At 40.0% G+C, this 22,169-nt stretch overlaps 1 long non-coding RNA gene across 1 annotated transcript; it reads left to right on the forward strand.

The window, feature by feature from the left end:
• The first annotated feature begins 239 nt into the window (after positions 1 to 239).
• On the forward strand, positions 240 to 20,767 carry LOC139158799 (uncharacterized). Its single transcript, XR_011557741.1, has 4 exons — positions 240 to 322; positions 1,835 to 2,080; positions 15,659 to 15,784; positions 20,654 to 20,767. It is a non-coding gene; the product is annotated as an uncharacterized lncRNA (long non-coding RNA).
• The last annotated feature ends 1,402 nt before the right edge of the window (positions 20,768 to 22,169 follow it).

Consider the following 22,169-nt stretch of genomic DNA (forward strand, 5'->3'; position numbering starts at 1 on the left):
GCTCTTTTCAACTTCCTCGGATAGCTCTTATCCCGCTTTCTGAGCAAAAGCAGAATTGACTTTTACCTGGCAAAGGTCAATGGCGAGCCTTAAGTCAGAGGTCTTCAAACTTGGCGACTTTAAGACTTGTGGACTTCAACTCCCAGAATTCTTCAGCCAGCATAAGTTTGAGGACTCCTGCCTTAAGTAACGCCTAGGAATTTGCACCGGTTTAAATGTTTTAGAAATGGTTGGGAATGGCACGGGCTCCGTAGTTTGTTTGTTTGTTTTTTTAAGGTGGGGTGTCAACCAATGCCGGCTCTAATGTCGGTCCTCTGCAAAGGTGAGAAAACGGGGTGCAAGCCACCAACTAACCGTGATTGGCCACCAATCTCTACTTTTAAAACGGTCACACATCGCCAGGTCAGCCATGGCGGGGCAGCCCGACCCGCCTTCTCGCACCGGTTTGAATTGACTGTTGAATTGGCCAAGGCGTCAACCGGAGACCGAAAGGGAAGCGCTCCTCCTCGCCCTCCCGGGCCTCGCACAAAAGAGCGGGCAGATGAAAGCGACGGCTTCTCCGGCCGCCTGGCTTCTGTCGGCTCTTGAAGGTTAAAGCCTAAGAGCCGAATCACGAGGGCGGAGGAGGGTTGAGTCACTGTGGATAAATAGGGAAACCGCGTCCATCCGGGAAAAGGGGGGGGGGGTTGAGCGAGCGAGTGGAGACTTCTAGCTCTCTGTCTCTTGATAGAGGTTGCAGAATCGGGTCTCCCCTCCCTTCCCTTCCCCTTCCCCTTCTCCGTCCCGGTCTCGTCGCCGTCTCAATTCAGGATGCTGGGCCCGAGCCACGGCCTTGCCTGAGGAGCGGTGCCCAGATGCCAGGCTTATCTTTCCGAAGCTGGCATGTTCGACTTAAGGCGGAGGAAACCTTGCTGGATGGCGTGCGCCGGTTTCAAAGCAGGCCAAACCTTACTAAAATTGCGACTATTGGAGAAAATAAAGACTGAGCGGGGCAGGCTGACAAAACACCCCTCCCCCGCCAACCATGAGGACAACTTGGCTCTTGAGAGGCATTTACTTTATAACCAGAGTCTTGAAGGGCGATGCCATTTTAAAGTGTCTGTGAGACTTTGCCCACTAAGGTTCTGCAAGTGTTTTTTGCTATGTTTCCGAAACCTGCAAAACCAGTTTAACTAGAGAATTCAAAGGGCACCATCAGAAATAATTGCTTATTCTTTCATCATGCCTTCACAGCATGCTGAAGGGACTGTTTCTCTTGCCAGCTCATTCCGTTGGCGCATTTTCTTCTGAAATGCAGTTTGGTTTTTAATGCAGGAATGTCCAATGTTGGCAGTTTGAAGGCTTTGTGGATTTCCAGTCCTGGAAATCCTCAGCCAACCATGTCTTCAAGTTACCAAGGTTGGACACACCTGGCCTGGATTCAATGGTTTATTCTAATAATCTGGAGCAAGGAACCTTCTCTGAGTCACAGTGTTGACCAAGAGCCGAGATGGGCAGCTTGTGAGATTTCAAAGGTTTCTAATGTGCTTCTGAAAAACCATTTCTTTTCCTTTCTGGACCTGGGAACCAGTAAAGACTTGGGAACAGAGGAATTCCCAGAGCTGGAAGCTTAGCCATGTATGGTCCACAGATCCCTTCCTTCCCTCCCTGCTCTCCCATCAGTCACAATCTCCTCCATCTTTTCTGATCTTGTGGCAGAAAACTGTTCTGGGTGTCAAGATTTCTTGGGCTTATGCATCCCAAGTAGAAATTATGCATTAGACCCATTTCCCCCCCCATATTTGACAGAAGCAATTATTAAGAAAGCACATTGTTTTTTGTTTTTCTTTGGCAGGAGAGCTTTGGAGTCTAGTTCCAGGGCTAGTCCAGACTGGGAAATGACCTATGAAGCCTGCAATATGGAGAAACTCAGATCAAATTGTGTTTGGAAAAACCCAAGTTAAAAATCACACGTGGTTAATGAAGAGGAGTAAGGCTGGGTTCTGATCCTACAGAAAATGCTGCAGGTCTGAATGATCTGATTCAGTATCGGACAACTTCACCTACTTGGACGGAGTTTCAAGAGCAGCCTTAACTAAGTGTAGGTACACCCCTGGCTTGCCCTGCCCTGCCCTGCCCTGCTTAGGCTTTAGGATCCTTTGTGCCTGCCACTTTTTGTATGCTGATAATGGAGTTGTCTAAGTAAAATAAGCTGCAGCTGGTGGCATGATGCATGCAGCTCAGGAAATACATTCAGTGTTCTTTCAGATCTTGGCACATGGACTAAGCTCAGCCCTATCTAATCAAGCATGACATCAAACTGGCCATAGTCCTGCAGCCCCTTCCTTCATTAGCATACTTAAAAAAGAGAACTGGGAGTTGAGCAATGGAAAATACATTGTATATTTTTAATTTGCACACACTGCTCAGGTTAAGCCCACCAGATGTACTTAGGGGCAATCCTTGCCTTCTAGTGGCTTCCATTCTCAAAAGTGCTCTGCTAAAATTCATTTAGGTTTATCAGTTTAGTTTTATTGGATTTATATGCCGTCCTTCTCTGAGGACTGGGGTGGCTTACAACATATAAAAAAAGATAATAATGCAGATAGTCTCTGCAGTAGGGGTATTTGTGGGTGTAGAATTAGTCTTCTGGCCTCTGCCTCAAACATTGCAAGTGACATGTTTTTTCCAGCATTTTTGCAAGGTTCAAGGAGAATCTTGCAAAAAAAGTCCTAATATTTTTCCTACCTGGAAAAACATTGATAAATCCATAAGTTTATACGACTCTTCCAATTTCATGATTGAATCAACAGATACACTTGGGGTGAAATGCTCCCAGTTCGTGCCTGAGATACACCTATAACCTTCTCTTCCCGCATATTTTTATTATGTACTTTGGCTGATCTTGGTAAGCCAAGCAGGGTGAGGGCTGATTATTACTGGATGGGAGACTACTAGAAAATGCCAGGGTTGTGACTGGATTGAAACATCCCTGGAGAATGTAATTGCAGTTGTCAGAAATAATTATTTGTAAAGTCAGCAGAAGCGAAGCTGGACTTCAGGATGATTTTATTTACTTTCCATAGATTACACCAAATTGAACTATACTGTATATTGAACCTTTAACAAATGCCAATTCTTCTGCAGGTATAAATCTTTCCCCTGGAATTGGGAGTGGGGACGGCCTTTAATAGCTCGGTTAACTACAGCATAAACCTTAAGGGAGGAATCGTCACCAGCAACTGTTAGGATCAGTGACTATGACTGAACTGTGGTAAGAACGAGTGACTGCTCAGTACCATTCCCTTGGTGCTAAACCCCACCCAGTGGCTAGGAGCTGCAGGTGACTTGCAAGGTACTTTAAATATTGATGCACAGCCAGTTTGGAGTACAATTTCATTAGTGTAAATCCAGAGCACCACTATTACATTCCCATATTTTCTGGCTAGGATAAAACAATGGTTTGCTATGGAGAAGGTAATACTATATACCCGTGAACAATGGGATCACTCAGAGATATATTCCTTAGACAAGGGGTCTCCAACCTTAGCAACTTTAAGACCTGTGGACTCCCAGAATTTTGGAAGTTGAAGTCCACAAGTCTTAAAGTTACCAAGGTTGGAAACCCCTGCCTTAAAAGATCTCAAGTGAAAGAGATCTTGGGGTGTAACTCTAGGAGCTTTGTGTATAGCAGGAGTAACAATGGTTTGTGATAAGAGCTGGACATTTCATTTGGACAGATGTGACATAGAAATACCCTGATATCCGTTTAGCTGAGCTACTGGCTGAGCTACTACCACACAATAAAATATTATTCTTTCACTGGTCCTGGGATCTAAGTCTGCGGAGAGGGGCGGCATACAAATCTAAATAATAAATAAATAAATAAAATCTGCTTGCAAAAGAAAGTGAAATAAAAAGACCATCTTCCTTGAACAGCTACTTTCCAGGTATTGTGAATCACAGCTTCCATCACATCTTTCATCATGGGAGGTATGCTAAATCCTTGCTTTTGTTAATATATATCTGGAATTTCTGTAGAGTCAGTGTGGTGGAGGTGGATAGAGCTGTGAATGGGAACTTTTAATGGATCAGACTCTGGAAGTAAGGCTGGCCTCTAGGGTGATGGCTATTTTTGAAATGGGTAAAGACCAGTGAAGGGCTACCAAAAATTTTACTACCACATTGTGGGCGTGGCTTGTGCATTTTCTTTCAAGATCTTTCAGTGCAAATTGGATGCTCGGGTGGAGCTCCATTTTCGCTACCCCACTGCGTGTCCCCCCCGTCCGGGCAGTAGCCCACCCCTAGTAAAGACTGAATTATTCTGAAAGGTCTTTGTTGGTTGAGTGTTATCTCTGAAATTAAAATTATCAGAATTATTTGATTTAAGACTTTTAAAAAATATGAATGATTTCTCTTGTGTATAGATTTTTTTTACTGTAGGCTAAAGAACATATGTGTGGATTCAGTGGGTACATATTTAATACACAAACAAACATATTAAAAGCCTTTAGATTCAATCTTGTATGGGCAAAGAAGCTCAGGGGGACCACAAGCCAGCTACTTTCTTTCAAGTGAAATCTGCCTTGCAAAGCTATGTGATAATTCACATTCTGAGGGTGCCGAATTCCAGATCTATCAAGTCCACCCCAAGAATTCTGGTTGATATAAAATCAAAGTTTTACATGGACATTTGATTTAGACTGTTGATCCGTCTAATCAGTAGGTAGTGTCTTTTCAATTCAGTTCCTAAATAGTGGCAGAAAACCTGGTTCCCAATTTTGTCGCTAACTATGATTTTGAAAGACCCAGCTCTGGATGGATTCTTCATTTGAAGACAGCATGGCAGGCTGGTTTCTTGAACAAATTGAATGTGCCATAACATGTAAGATCATGTCTTTTAATGAAATGTGCTTATCCCTAGAACTCAAGGCTTGCCCAAGGGAGTTGATTTAGCAGCATAGTTCAGGACAAGTTTTTTTCCCCTCTCCCATGTAATTTTTGACAGAATTCACTGCCACCAAATCTGTCTATGATGGTTGTTGGCTTGGAGAAGGAAATGGTGTTGAATTAATTTGGTCTAAACTGGAAAGAAATCTTTACCTTACTTTATTATTTCTTTGAAATTACTAGTGCGGACTAGAATGCTATTCAATAGCAAGTCTCTAGATCTGAAACTACAAAAGTAGATTGGCAACTTTGGAATATAAATGCCTACATAGGAGCATACATAGAATATTAATCTACTTCTTGCTAAGATGTTTGTTTTGGCCCTTGGACTCTAGGTGAGGGTTTGCCTGATAATACCAAAAGCAAACAGTCTTTCGTTATAGAAAATGAGAGATCTTTTTTTAAAAGAGCCTTTCTAGTCTACACTTCTTTTTGACATACTGGCTTTTTCTATGCAGGAGAAACTCCATTATGTATTAACTCATACTTGTAAATGCCAGACACAAATTATCAATTCACTGACAGAGCTAGGCTTGCCTTCACGTAGGGGGGCAAATTAGGGTATTATTCTTGGCACATGTAAATACAAGTTTATGACTCCATTCACATATGACTTCATTTTTAAAAAAAGATTTTTATTCCATGGTTCATAAATGCTTTGATTGAATGATACATGCAGGACCCCATTCTAGAATCCTGAGCCTAAAATTTATGTGGCTCTAGGTCTTCAAAGTAAGATTTCCATACATTCTCTAATTCTGTAGCTAAAGTATCTGAACATTATTAGTGCAATGTTCTCTGTAATATGTGTACCTAAAGGAATATGATAGTAATTGCAGGCACAAAGTATGGGCAGCCAGTACAAAATGGTGGTTGCCATCTGGAGCAGATTAATTGTGCATCCTTTGCATCTTGCTGTGATTTCAACAATATGTATGTCCCACAGATTTTGGTATTGTAGAGAGGTAAAAAGTTGGTGTTGTAGGGAGGTTAGAAGTGGCTCCAGATATATACTTACTTGGAAGTAAGTGCTATTGTTGCTAATGCCCTTTTTTCCAGGTGACTTTCCATTAATGTGGCAGGCTTAATTGTATTATTTTTTGTTTGAGTGAGACCTACTGAATAAGACAGTGTATACCCAAATATGTAGCATGAAATACCAATATATATTGCTAGAATAGACAAAATCTGTAAGAATGTAGAGGTAATTTCCTTTCTTTCAGACAACTATCCCTGCTTCTGAATTTGGCACTTGCCTTCAGAGCAAAATCTTAGCTTCCAGGGGAAAAGCTTGGATTAAATGTAGAAAAAGAATGGGAACAAATTTAAATTCTTCTTGCCTTTATATAAACTATGTTGGATTGCCTTAGACACGTTACTATATTTTATTTTCAGCACATGTTTCATTTCTGGGACCAATTCATGCAATAACATTGTGGCTCTGTTATCTAAAGTATGTGCTATATAATAGATTACAATTTATTGTGCCTGTTCAACTTTCTAAAGTTGATTAAGCCACTATAAAATATATACACATTCAGTATCCATGAGAAACTCTTCAAATTACCTCCACATTCTTACAGATTTTGTCTATGTTGATATTTCATGCTACATATTTGGGTATACACTGTCTTCAAATTCAGAAGCAGGGATAGTTGTCTGAAAGAAAGGAAATAACATTTTGATGCCTTAGCAGGTACACCAGACAATCATGGTGTATTAACAGACAACAAACTCAATTGCAAACAAATTGTTGTTTTGCATCAACGTAATTAAACATTGTGGCTTTTTCCATAAAATCTTGAGAGCTGGGACAGATAAAAATTCATGTTTAAGTCTATATTTCCCATTTTCTTCCTTTGGAAGAAAGAATGATCACGTTATCTTTAAAACAATTATAGAAAAAATCCTAAAATTGATTTTTAAAATTGGGTGTTCCAGAAAAGAGTTTTGTATAATAAATTTCTGCTTTGTTCACATGATTTTATGAAGAGCGCAGCTGTCATCTTTCATCCTCCCACATCTTGTAATTCTTTTTCTCTATTGCAGCAGATCCATCAGGAGACGAGAGTGCAAAATAGGCATACGTTGCTTTACAGTTGATAGCTGTAGGAGTCTATTGTGTGTCCTCTAGTTTATGCGGTAATATTTGGAAATCTGGCATAGAAGGTGTGATGTTGAACATAAATGAGGAGTGTGGGGTATCAAACTTGCGTCGTCACAGTGTTGTTATGTGATATATTGGGACTTCCCCTCCCCTCATATTAAACCAGGTAAGGCGGAGCCAGCATATGACACATCCAGTGGGTTTAACACCCCTAATCTAGATGATGGTCTTTGCCAACCTCAGCTAGTAGTTAGGGGTAGTGGGCAAGTCACTTCTCCAAAACAACATTGAAGAACTGAGGTTGAAATGTTACTCTATCCTCTTAGAAGGAAAGTGGGCAGTGAGAGATATCTGACATGTCCCCAGGGCCCGCAAGTCCTTCAGATGCTATTTCTGCAGCCTATTTCTGCTGCCTTTTTGAGGTAAGGAACAACTTACCTTACATTATAAAATCTCTGGCACAAGCACTAAATTTGCTTAATCTAGTTATAGTTATTAATAATAATAATAATAATAGTCCCAGCAACACCACAACAGGGACTAACATCCAGAACATCTCTTATCCATGATGCATGACCACTTTATTTACTTGGTTGTATCATCCCGCTATATATAGACCCCTGATCAGCAAAAGGTTAACCCTGGCCTGCATCAGGCTAATAGTTTAGATGTTGTTTCCAATTAAACTGAATCACCTTATTATTTGCTCTACTTATATCCCCCCTTCCCTTTCCCTAAAAGGTATAGAATGAGTATTCAAATGATCTCCTCCTTAAAACAATTGAGATTAGCTTCAGTACATATATAGACCTGGCACTTGTCTTGCAGATTATTCATAGTTTCTTGAATTTATAGCTAGGCCCCAGAGCAAAAAAAGAGCATGAAACTTTGACATATTTTCTGAATTGATATGTCTTCTAAATTATAATTTTGCCAGTCACTCCGTACAAACAGTTAAGGGGACTTGATATCCCACAAAAAAATATTACCAAACCCAACTCTACTTAGGCTTTCTGAAACTGAGTTTTATTCCATCTTCTCCTGAGTCCCTTTATAAAGAATCTTTCCAGTTATCAAATCTTTTACAAATAGAGCTTGCATTTTCTGCTTTCAATTCTTGTCAAGCATAAGCACTCTGTTATTCCACAGATATGACTCGATTCCAGAGAAACTGGCTTGATTTCTTGTCTTGTGAACATCACTAAGTCCCATCCTCCACAGTGACATCAATGTCTCCATGGTAACTACTGACGACTGTTCTTCAAAGTGGAAGGGCGGAAGGAGATCAAACAATATGTAGCTTAACAATGAATAAGCTTGGCAATACATACGCACCATAAATTGGTGCCCTAGAGGAATTGGAAACATTTTGTTATTTGTTGGAGAAAGGCCTTTAGAGAGAAACCGGATAGGTGAGGGCCAGAGAGTGGCAGGCACATAGAGCACACTTTTGGTGTCACCTTTGTCACTTAAGAGGTGAATATACCTCTGATACTGTTGAGCTGTTGAGGTATCTTTAAGTAAAAGTAAAGTCCCATTTGAATTTTACTCAATGCCCAATGACTACAAATTCATGTTGGTGACCTTCAGATGCAAACTATCTCTATGACATGTCTCAATGCATGGTAGTAGGTTATGAGTTGTAATAAGTATTTTGCAGTTTAAATCGTGAAACTAGGATTCCACACTGATAGCTGAATAGGTAAGAACGAGAACAGAGAATGTCACTGATGAAGATGAATGCATTGCGTACTGAATATTTTTCTTCCTGACAATGTTAAAGAAGGAAATGAGGGATTATTCTAAACAAATAATACTTGCCAGTCTAAAGTTTTCCATTTGACACCATTGCCTACTTTGCCTTGAACATTCCCCCCCCCCCCAAACAAGAACAACAACAACAACAAACAGAACTGCCAAAGACATCGAACAGTGGCTTCCCTGAATAGGCTGCAAATTTAGCAGATGAACAAAATGAACTAGATTAAAAAAAGCTTCTCTTATGACAGGATGGTATTGTTCTTTCAGTTACCAACTTTGGAATTTCAAAAGATGAGCAATCAGGCACATCTAATTCATAAGGCATAATCCCACATGATTTTCTTAATTCTTAGGTCTCATTGCAGTAATTTGGGACTCTTGACTCTAGGATATTTTACCATACATGGTGAAAATAAGAGCAGCAGTAGATTATGGCTGTAAGGCTGAATTTTTGCACTTCTCCTTTCAAGTGAGTAAGGCAAAAATAGGATTATTTGGATGAAGATGTTCAGTGTAATGAGATTTGAATGTCCAGAAACCACAAGTGAGAGTGGTACATTTTTAAAAGCATATCTTGATATGTTGAGCATCTTAAATGAAATTTCTTTCCCTGATTTCAAGAAGCCACTAAACTTAAATACTGAGCATTCTGGAAGGGAAATAATAGCATTAAATCTATGAGCATTATAGAAAGAACAAAGCAGTTATTTTCAACATTCGTGATCTTGTTTGTAAAAGAGTTAATTTTTATAAACAAATCTTAATTATTTTCTGTTATTCACCTACTGTGGCTTCATAATAATGAATAGTATTATATTTTGGAATATGCCAGAATCGTTGTGATATCTCACTATTTAGCAATTCCCCATGTGAGGGGATCACTTAAGTGATATAGAGGAAGGTGGTAAGATTAATGTATCAGATATTATATGCCTGCATACCCACACTCAATCTACTTAATTAAAGGGATCTACACTAAAAGAGTTTATTCATCAGAGTGCCTGCTGAAATTACCTTAAACCAAAATGGAGAATATTGCATGGAGCTTTGTGAGCATCGATTATAGAAATGGAAAGAAGCAGTGATGAGTAAACACTCCTTTGCTTTATTCAAAACGGCTTTCAGTTGAGCCTTTGTGGATTCCTTGGTGCTCTCTGAACTTGGTTGTCTTCATGCACACATTACATTACCCAGGTAGATAACATCTTCAGAGTACGGTTCAGCCGAGCCCTTGGAAACTGTTTTCCAAATAACTTCCTAGATTGTTATGGTGCAAGGATATAATTCCCAGTATTATATTTATTGTTCCCTCAGAAATGTAGTTTGTATTCACCCACCCATAACAGACATTGCTCTCTACAGATTAAGAAAAAAAGAGAACAGCTTTTTTTCCCCAATCCAGGCTGAATAAAGTACATATGTGCCAACATTAAAAATAGTTAAGCACATTGACCTAAATGAAAAACGTCATCACAAAAAAAGCTGTGGACTGCCACAAATGCATACCAAAACAGATCGTTAATAATTTGCGTGCCATTTCCAAGAAGCACTTCCAGTAGCACCCAGTGCCTGCTTCTGAATCTGCAGAATGAATTTGATTAGGTTCCTGGAACATTTTCTTGGAAGCTTTATTGGGATAATAAGTGTTTATCCAACAACCTTTGGAAATATTCCTCAAAGTACTGTTTAACTGCATACGTTTTCCTCGGGATGGAGTTTGTGTTATTCTTATATGTAAGTCTGAACAAGATAAATCAGGACAGCAAGGGATGGGAGTATTTTTTTGCCTCAGCACCCTTGCCTCAAGGGAGAAAAAATGTTTTCTTGGGTGGAGAGCTGCTTTTCTATTAAGAACTGCATTCCAGCATTAGGTGGGTCTGAAGACAGTAATGGGCAGGATCACCTCTTTCATTCTTTCTCCACTCCTTTTTTTCTTTTTGCCATCTTTTCAATTACGTATTGCCTTCTTTCTTTCCCTTTTTGCCCCCTCTTCCTTCCTCAATTTATGTCATGTCCAATAATTTACCATAGAAAGGAGAGCTTGTCCTACCAGAAATATATTCATGAATTCAGATAGAGACCTTGTGAAATTAGGCCAGCTGCATAATATGATCACAAGTAGTCCACCTTTAAATGATTGGCTCTTCTTCTATAATCTTCTTAGGTGAAATGGCATTATTTTTTCATGTGTAAACTTCACTGAAATGAACCCGAGTTAAATAGTGCCATATACCTACATATACTGTAAGCAAATGCATTCTCTTCTTCCATTTTTATCATCCAGGTTGTAGCATACTTCCTATTAATCTGCCACCTTATTTTTTTCTCTCAAACATAGTTCTCGTACAAAAACCTTGCCTGTCTGTTACAGGCAGTCCTTGACTTACAACAGTTCATTTAGTGACCATTCGAAGCTATGTCACTGAAAAAAATGACACGTTTTCTGTTATTCTGTTATTTACTTACAGTTTAAAAAATTGATTGGTGCTTACAGATCCTCCTACGCACTGAGAAGCCCCATGGTCACATGACCAAAATTCAGATACTTGACAACTTATTCGTATTTATGACAGTTGCAGTGGCTCATAATCACTTTTTGTCAGCTTCCGACAAGTCAAAGTCAGAAGCCAGATTCCCTTAACAACCATTTTACCAACTTAACAGTTGCAGTGATTCACTTAACAATTGTGTAGGAAACGTCATAAAATGGGCAAAATTCACTTAACAAGCGGTCTCGCTTAGCAACAGAAAGTTTGGGCTGAATTGTGATTGTAAGTTGAGGACTACCTGTAGTCAGAGGTGGGCTACTAAACGGAACGGTGACGTGTGCTCGCCCCCAGGTGCAGTAGCAGAATTGCGCTGGACTCCGCTAGCACTCAGAGCCACGGGGGCGAGCACACGTCACTGTTCCACTTTAGCAGCCCTCCTCTGCCTGTAGTTATCTTAGGTTTTTCTGCACTATTGAAATAGTCATCACCTTTTTGATCCTCACGTTTTTTGGGCATTTTGTTGTGTACCAGTTCCTAAACAAAATCAAGAGCCTGGATTGTAGAAGTATTACGAAGCTTAATTTATTGATTTGTATACTGTAGTTGCCAAGGCCACTGGACAGCATGTTCCAGCATATTTTCTTCTTCCCAATAAGCCAGAATTCCTAGCAGTTTGGCCTAATTGTCTTGTGCTCAGGGGGTACAGAGTCTTGTAGAAACAAGTTACGAGTGAAGTCATGTCTGGTCCGGCAACACTTTCAGCTAGGTGTTTCTTTAGAGTAGAAGGCGCTCACAATGGCCTTGTCCTCAGACGCTCCCAACTGCCAGGTTAGCATGTGGGGTGGGTGGGGACAAGTATTTACCTTTAGGCATACCAGTGGAGCAGGAAATGAAGTGGCAGCAGCTGCTTCCTCCCTTTCCTTTTTAGCCCTTCTGCTCGCTCGCTTCCATCCACGATAGTGTCAGGAAGGAAAGGCAGCCCTGGTTGTTGCAACCTGGGAGTGCCAGGCCGTCCCTGGAAATTGGAGGTGGCGGGCACCACCATGAATCACCGAATCTGCAGTTCCTGGCTCTGTCTCGAACGTTTCCAGGATGGAAGTGGAATTGGAGCAACAGCCCCCTGTGCTAACCTTGGCAAAGGCATAATTGCACCACCCTTGTCTGCCAGTTGTTTTTGATACGTCTATTGAACACTAAGAGACACAGAGATGGATGGTTTTTTTTACATTTAAAAAAGAATCAGAGTTCCTATGCAGAAGAGAAAAAAAATGTTGAAATTGCAAATGATCAGGGCAGGAGACGACAGCTTGTTCAGTTCAATTCATTATTAAGAGCACTGCAGGAAAGGCTCCCCTATTTCCCAAGCAAGCACACATCCAACCCAAGAGTGGGCAGGATTCAAAGCTATCTCTGCTTTGGGGGTGTTCAAGTCTTGCATGCTCTGCTTGGTGGTAATGGATCCAGCTGCCACGCCTGCCCTAGGCTATCTAGCACAACAATAGGGGCTTTGTATTGTAGTTCTATGTGGGGTGGGTGGGTTATGGCATTACATTAAGAAGGGACATGGAGATCAAGGGGCAGCCAGAGCCCAGGAATTAGAAACGGGGAATTATAATTGCACAATTTTAGGGTCCTAGACTTGAAGAGCAGGCAGCGTTTGTAGCTAGGAGGGCCTTTCTACAATGTTGTATTGTGCACCAGTGGTGTCAGTTCCTAGACTGAGTCACTCATGCCTGAGTCACCTCCTGCTTGACTGCTATAATGCACTTTACATGGGTCTGCTCTTGATGAGTATCCAGAAGCTTCAATTGGTGCAAAATGCAGCACTGCAGTGTGTTTCTAGCAGCACAAACATTATACCTCTCCTTCACAAGCTAGTCTCTTTCTGGGTTCAATTCAAGGTGCTAGTTATGGCATGGGTTTGACCTTTTGTGATCTTCTGACCAGCAAAGTCTATTATTACTGTTGTTGTTGTTGTTGTTGTTGTTGTTGTTATTAATTAGATTTGTATGCCGCCCCTCTCTGCAGACTCGGGTCGGCCAGATTCATTTAATAATCATGTTACTAACTTAAAAACTGTGGTGACTCGCTTAATAACTGTGGCAAGAAAGCCCGTAAAATGGGACAAAATTCACTTAACAAATTTCTCATTTAGCAACATAAATTTTGAGCTCAATAGTGGTTGAAACTCAATTGTTTTGTCTTTATTAATTAATTGCCAAACTCTTGTTGCATGCTACCTGGAGTCACTTATTTGTGAGATGGGTGGCCATTTATTATGGGTAGTATTAAAAAAGCAACAGCACAGAAATGAAAACCATTTTAAGAACATAGAGGAAAGAAGAATGTCAGCACAGTGTATGGTGGCCTATTTAGGACATTTTGCCTCTTGAGAATGAAAGTCAAAATAATGGTCTAATTAGAGATTATGATAACGTCCCGTATGAATCTCAGTGACCGGTTAGGTCCCACAGAGTAGGCTTTCTCCAAGTCCCGTCAACCATACAATATTGCTTGGCGGAGGCCAAGGGGAAGAACCTTTTTTGTGGGGGCCCGGCCCTTTGGAATCAGCTCTCCCCAGATATTTGCCCTGCTCCCACCCTCCTCACTTTCTGTAAGAGTCTTAAGAATCATTTATGTCACCAGGCTTGGGCCAATTAGATCTTAGGCCCCCTGGCCGATGAATGTTATGTATGGCTGAGGTCTGAATGTCTATGACTGATTTTTAAAATATTAGGGATTTTAGCTTAGTTATTTAGTAAATTAATTGGATTGCCACTGTATTTTATTGTTTTTATTATATGTTGTAAGCCGCCCCAAGTCTTAGGAGAGGGGTGGTAAAGAAATCAAATCAAATCAATAAATAACAGAGATTCATGCATATATGCATGTATGCATATTCATTTATTTATATATGCTCTTATAAATAAGAGTCAGGGTGGCGCAGTGGTTAGGGTGCAGCACTGCAGGCTATTTCAGCTAACTGCTAGTTGTAGTTCAGCAGTTCAAATCTCACCACCGGCTCAAGCTTGATTCAGCCTTCCATCTTTCCGAAATGAGTAAAATGAGGACCCAGATTGTTGGAGGTAATATACTGATTCTGTAAACTGTATATGCATGCCAAAGTGGATGTGTGTAACACACACACACACACACACACACACACACACTTTCAGCCTCTCAAACTTCTTTTTCTCCTGTCCCTTTGCTTTTCTGTTTTACTCATTTCCAGTCTTTTTTCCATCCAAACCATTCCATTAGATTAAATCTTTCCCCTGTATGATTCTTTCTTGTTGGCTCACTGAGCTCTCAACCGATTCTCCTTCCATTCCCACATTTTAAAGGCCAGAATCCTGCTGCCTCTCTTATATCCTTGTAACATGAGCAGCCACTGCCCAGACTTTTATCACAAATTCCTTTAGCAAACCTAAGAGGGTTCAGCATACAATGAAGACAGTGTGTTTGCTTTGTTCATAATTAAGTTATAACTGTATAGAAAAAATATATTTTTTTTAAAAAACACTGGAACTGAACACCAGAATAGGTTTTAATCAAGACTAGCACTGGTGATGTTATCTAATTTAGGTAATGAAATGTCGTCAATAAAACAAGCAAGCTCAGAGACCACCAAGGGCCCCTCAGAATAGGTTTTGTAAAGGAAGCTGCAATAACACTAAAGGAAGCTGCCATAACACTAAATTAATTTTTGTCTGGGAACCTGGCATGTCTAGGAACAAACCTGACAGAAAAATATCACAGCAAACAAATGATTATTAAATTTGATTATTATTATTATTATTGGTCTATGTTGGTTATCTTCCCAGTTTTGCTATTTGGTGTGATCATCGATGTTCTACTTTACAGGATAGTGTTGTAGGTATTCTTATTTTGAAGATGCCTTCAATTTCTCACTATATGTTAACATAAATTTCATAGTTTCATTGAAATAGCTTCCTCGTTTGTGAACATGCTCAAATGGTCATCCTATGATTTCACTTTTTCTATTCTCATTCTGCCATTAATTCTACCATTCATTAACACTAAATCTCTCTTCATTGATTTCTCTCACTTTTGTTCAAGAAACCATAGTAGAAAGTCTTTGAAAGTCGTGAACAAGCATGAAGGCTTTAAATAACTCCATAAAAATGACATCCACTGAAGTTTTACATTTAGTACAAGATTACGGCGCACAACATCTTTTGTCATAGAAGCAACAAAGAAAGTTCTTTTCAATGTTGGATGAATTTAAGAACTGCAGACACAGTTCTTGGATGTTTGTTATGAAAATGTCATAATTTAGAACAGATATGTCTTGAATTTGCATTTACAGAGAGGATGTTGGAGTAACTATACTATTTGTTGTTTTGCCCAGTGGTTTCCTGAAGCGTATCTCCGCTCAACCAGATAGGTCGTTAGTTCTCCTTGAGTTGGCCTAGGAATAAATACTTCGCAGTCTGGTCTGTGTAACAACCAGATTCTGATTTTGCCTGTATAACAGGTAAGTTATACGTCCTGCATTTCCTGCCTCTGTTGTTGCTTTGTCTTTTGGGGCTAAATTACGCAGTTTTAATTTCACAATGGCTTTTAACTTTTTTTTTAATAAAAAAAGCGAGTAGTTATGGATAAAATCAGGATTCAGACAACTGCATGTGAGAATGATTCTTTCAAACACTTCCCTTTTGTTACAGTCCGAATGAAAATTCTCCTCCAAAGCTGCTATTTTCCCAAGTTAGAAGTCTCTAAACTGAGTAGGATAACATGTTCGGTGAGGATCAATTTTCAGTAGACCTTTGTCCAATTCTATTTTGCTTTTAACATTGGCCTGCCAGTTGCAGCTCTATATTAAAAAAACATCTCAAGTTTGATCTGTTAAAAAATGGGTCCCTTCTGCCGAACCAGCTGAAGTGAGCAAGGTTTATTTCATGTGCAGAATCAATAATTTGGAAGAGGATGCTGAACTCTTTTTCTTAAAGTTTTCCATCAGCCCGTTTTTAAGAATTTTAGGTTTCAGAGTAAGAAATAGGGGCAACTGGAGGAACCAAAAACAAAAACAAAAACCAACCCATCCTGGGAAAAAGAATTCTTGGCTAGGGGGGTATAGGAGACTCAGCCCTCCGTCTCCATTCATGACTTGTCTGCTTGAAATCACATTTAATAGATTCTTTGTGCTCTACCTACTGCTCTTTCATAGGGACCAGTATCCTACCAAAACCAAATTGTAATAGGACCTTCTGCCTGCCACTCAATCTCTTACAAAGAGCACTCACAAAAATTTCCTCCAATCTGATGGGGCATCTTCCTTGGTCCCTTCTTCTTCCAAATGCTGACTTAGCAAAAAACAGAGCTCTACAGCAGAGGTCTCCAAACTAGATAGATGGATGGATGGATGGATGCTGGCTGGAGAATTCTGGGAGTTGAAGTCCACAAGTCTTAAAGTTGCCTAGTGTGGGGACCCCTGCTCTATAGTAATGCTCCTGTTGCATAGGGTCCCCCCCTTCTGCTCCCCCCAGGTAAAGTATCGCATTAACATGATTGTATATAACATATTAAGAGTGGGACTCAATGTTTCAGATGGTTCAGAATAAAAATCATTCTTGGATTTTTAAAAGACATATTTTGGTTGCTTTTGATAATACCAATACTGTATATATGAACAGGGAAAAACATCGTTTAATAGGCAGAAAAAATGATCTACATAAACATGAATGTAGTTGTCAAAAAGTTAACCTATCTAAACAATATATATATATAACCTCTATGCCAAATTGGATCTTAAATTCAGTTCTGTGAATCCCAGTCCGAGATTTAGATCTAAAACAGAGTACAGCCCTCTTTCTTGTAGATCCCACTGTAGATCTGACAGCTATCTTCAGAATAATAGTATCCAGATCATGTGTACCTTCTAAATTCCCAGAATTGCTCTCTGGCGTAGCCCTTACAATCTAGAAAGTGTAACCCTAAAACCTATGGAATATTCTAGATTAGAGAAAAATTTTGCAGACATTTTTCTCTTCCTAATCTGACCTATGGTCAGTTTTATGTGTACTAAATATGCATTTAGATAATAGATATTATCTATATCATTTAGATATTAGATATTTATTTAGAGGGGCTCAATCCATTTTTCAAAGCACCAGACGGCAAGAGAAGAAACAATGAATGGAAATAATCAAGGAGAGAAGCAACTTAGAACGAAGGACAAATTCCTTAACAGTAGAAACAATTAACCAGTAGAGTGGCTTGCCTTTAGACATTGTGGGTGCTCCATCACTGGAAGATTTAAAAAGAGATTGGACAGACATTTGTCTGGAATGGTATAGGATCTCCTGCTGGGGCAGGAGTTGGATTAGAAGATCTCCAAGATCCCTTCTAAATCTGTTACAGTGATCCCCCGCTCTTTGCGAGGGTTCCGTTCCAGGACCCCCCGCAACGAGCGGGTTTTCGCGAAGTAGCGCTGCGGAAGTAAAAACACCTTCTGCGCATGTGCAGATGGTGTTTTTACTTGGGGGCGGCGCGGGTGTTTTAAAACGTCCCCGCCGAGATGGGGGGCTCGCTAGCACCCCCCTAACCCGGGTTGGGGGTTCGGGGGTGTGCTAGCGAGCCTCCCATGTCGGCGGGGATGTTTTAAAACACCCGCGCCACTTTCCAATGAGTCCCGAAGACAACGCGTTTGTCTTCGGGACTCATTGGAAAGTGGCGTGGGTGTTTTAAAACATCCCCGCCGACATGGGAGGCTCCCTAGCACACCCCCGAACCCCCAACCCGGATTTGGGGGTGTGCTAGCGAGCCTCCCATGTCGGCGGGGATGTTTTAAAACACCCGCGCCACTTTCCAATGAGTCCCGAAGACAACGCGTTTGTCTTCGGGACTCATTGGAAAGTCGCGCGGGTGTTTTAAAACATCCCCGCCGACATGGGAGGCTCCCTAGCACACCCCCGAACCCCCAACCCGGGTTTGGGGGTGTGCTAGGGAGCCTCCCATGTCGGCGGGGATGTTTTAAAACACCCGCTGCTGCGCTGCCGAGCAGATCAGCTGCTAGGCGGCCGCTCGAGAGCAAGAGGGGGAGAGATAGAGAAAGAGAGAGAAGGAAAGAAAGAGATGAGAGAGGGAGGAAGAGAGTGTGAGAGAGGAAGAAGCAACATAGAGAAAGAGGGGGAAGACCCAGGGAAGCCTCTGCCCGGCGGGGAAACTCCACCATCTACGCATGCGTGGAAGGGCACGCATGCGCAGATGGTGGAGTTTACTTCCGGGTTGAAAAATCGCGAATTACCCTGTTCGCAATGGTCGGGGACGCAATAACCGGGGGATCACTGTATTGTGTTATTTGCTTATAGTTTAAAAAATGATGCTTACAGATCCTTCTAAGCACTGAAAATCATTCGTTTTTGAATTGGTTGCCTCTAGTTTGAGCCTTTTATCAACAAACCAACAGAAGAGAGGGGATTGTTAATAAGTTCTATATCATTTGCATTACCCAAACAGTGTGAGAGTCAGCTTTGATTGGGTACCATTTTTGGAAGTCTGTTTCCTTTTCTTTTCAGAAAAGCGTCTGAGAGATTTGGTGCTATTTTTAGAAGAAAGTTCTAGGCAGCAGATCAAAATGTTTGTCTCATTTTAGTGTTATGTTAATTGCAATGTTAGTTGCATTAAAGGCAATATACTTTGTTATAAAATTTAGAAGCCCATTTCCCCCTCCTCCTTCTATATATATTTTGTCTGTCCTTCCATTTAATCAGTGGTTGCATGGAGGATTGATTTTTTCTGGCACAGTAATGAGCCTTGTGAATGCTCATACTTCAACATATGCTGAGATGGATCTCAAATTGCCATTTCCTCCTCCGGTCCACATTTGGCAAATTTTCCAGATTACTGTTAAGTCACAATTGCCATATTCGTGCATTCACAAGACCTGCCTGTCACATTGCCTAAGAAATCAACTCAGCTCACTTTGTGTTTACAACATAAAAGTATCCTATAAGAAAAACAATCCCATGAAAGGGCTTCTTGTTTTCTTAATGGGACACATCAGACACGTGGGTTTGCATTTTCGTGTAATCATGCAAATCCAATCCGTGCTTTGAATCTTCCAGACAAACAAATAATTGTAATAGCAGTGCGCCATTTTAGGTGTGGCTCCCTAAACCGCCATTGAAATGGCAGAAATTTAAAGTGCTGCCATTAAGAGTATACTCCAGAGTATATTAAAGGTTCCCGAATGACCAGACGGGAGATATTTTCTCTAGTTAAACCATATGTAAAAAATTTAGCTTAATTTTTTTTTATCTTGGTCTTCTAACCTTTGCCCTTTTTAGAATTTTCTTCTCATTCCGAAAGGATGAGTAGTCCCAGCATTAAAATGCAATATGTTGAAATATATAAATACGTATAAACACTTTGGATTTCAATTTTGCAGGACAGGCTGCAAAAGAATCAGAGACAAACAGAACAACAACAAAATACTGGGAACAATTGAGAACAGTATCTTATAAACAGGTGTAAGGATTACTAAGTTTGCTAAAGACAAGCAATAGAAGGAAGGAAACCTGTCCTGTAAAAAAGGCAGCTCAACTTTTTTGTGCCCAACTTTCAATAAAGTCAGTTGGATCAACAGAAAGTCTACTTTAATGGCTATTGCACTCTAGTTTGTTTGTTTGTTATCAACCCAAAGGAATGATTCTGTGAGACATTTTACATGAACATCCCGATCTATGTGCTTAAATTATTTCTTCTCCATCCTACGTCCTAAGTAGGATAGTCTGAAACAAAATTGAATGGGGCGCTGTGCACACAGTGCTCAAGATCAGCAAGATAAATGGCACTCTAGATTTTCCAGGGCAGAGCTGTTTGCATGTGCACATTTATCAATCTTGACCAAACATCAAATTCTCTGGGAATCAGTTTGCGGCACCCAGGATTTAATTACATTTCTAAAAGGTTTGATAGCTGGGAAGGCCAGAGGAGACGGAAGAGAAAAATGCATATACTTAATTAGTCTCTGCATACAGCTGCAAATCATATCCGGTGTACTATGTACAAATTAATAAATTTGAGTTCTTAATCTAATTTTTTGTTAGATGGAAACAAAGGAAAGTGTATTGAATATTTCCTTGGAAGTTTTTGTAACAAGAATTTGCAATAGATAGAATATACCATAACACATAATAATATACAGAAGTATTTGCTCAGGATTTACTCTTTTCCATATTCATGGTTGATTTGTTTATGTCACATATTAAAAAGGGACAGGGAAAACTACAAATCATTTAAGGAGCGGAGAATGTTCTGAATCAGTGAAACAAAAGAACTGATAACAGTAGCTGTAGAAATACTGTACATGAAACATTACAAATTGTACTTTAACTCTTAGGAGTGCTCCTGAAGCACAGGGAATTTGAATTTCTCTTCTATTGATCAAGATGGTGGCAGCAACATTACCTCCAGGAGAAACAAAATTGGAACAAGCTACTGGATTAAAGCAAATGACAGAGCTCAGCCCCAGAGATGGGATTGGTTCTTTTTTTTCTTTCCCCATGGTAGATAATAGGATTTCACCAAGATATGTCTGGTGCTTGCTAAGTGAGGACTATTAATGTGCAAAAAGGTTGCTCTGGAGTACGTAATACAATTATTTAAACTGGGACAAGGCAGTTGAATGAACGCCATCACCATGTGTTTTCTCAGAAAGATAGCAACGAGGAAAGGGAGAGTGGATTTAATATTCAATCATAGACGAACTGGATCCTTAGCAGATTTGAGTGTAACCTCAGGAAGATACCAATAGTCTTTGCTCACATTCACATTGTTGTAGCAGGATTCTGATAACCTTTCATTGTTGACCTTTTACTGATTCTTTGTTTACCGCCTATTTTTCTTTGCTTCCACAAACCTGGCCATTTCAACCAGAAAAAAGGCACATACATTTGAGAATGGTGAATTGAAAGCATCAGTTCTGTCTGCCTACTGGATCAGACTTGAAACCTAATCTGAAGTTCTGGGTAGGGGTTCCTTTCACCTCTTCAGGCTAAACGGGGTGAGAGCTGGTTCTAAATAAAATTAAATATCCATGTTGGAAGGCAATTTTTTCATGAAAAGCTGCATTAAAAGATTGTGTGGAAGGAAGGGAAAGAGCACACAATTGCAGGTAAATTGTGGTTGTGATTTATCAACCAATATTCTGGCAGTAGTACAGCCACCATGGTTTCTTTATTCAATACCCAATTATCAAAGTTAAAGTAAGCACATGCAGTTTATCTTGTGATCCTTCCAAAAAAAATAAAATGAGGGAGAGGGGGTTGTTGTTTGGGGAAGCCAAGGAGGCAAAGGAAAGGCAAGTTTTTGTAGAGAAACAATATGTTACAACTATTTGTAAATAGGAATATATGAAAATTGATCTCTCAGAGAAACCAGACAGTACAATAAAACCATGCCCAACTTTATTCCTGTCCAAATGCAAGTTAGCTCTTAGAGTCTCATGCACTGAGAGGTAAACACTACAGGATCTGACCCCTTAGGAAATACTTTTTTTTTTTAAGCAAAGGGAAATAGATGTGGTTTTCCTCTTTCATTTGAGACAGTGGGGAATGTGATGTATCATACAATTTGATCATCATCCTCTCAATGTTTTACTTTTTATTCTTTACAAAACTACAAAGAAATATGCCAGACATCTTGAAAACATCTCCCCTATTTTTGGTTTAATATTGTAAATCAAACTACCGTAGTTCTGATATTATGCCTGTAGTAGTTCCATTGTATTTTATTTTGTCTTCATATATATATATATATATTTTCCGAATTTCAAATTTGAATAATGGAAAGGAGGGAAAAACACAAAACAAAACCAAAATCAAATTTATTCAGAAACCGGTAGTTCAGTTGATTAA

Source organism: Erythrolamprus reginae, chromosome 2 (genome assembly GCF_031021105.1).
Source record: "Erythrolamprus reginae isolate rEryReg1 chromosome 2, rEryReg1.hap1, whole genome shotgun sequence".
NCBI lineage: Eukaryota > Metazoa > Chordata > Lepidosauria > Squamata > Dipsadidae > Erythrolamprus > Erythrolamprus reginae.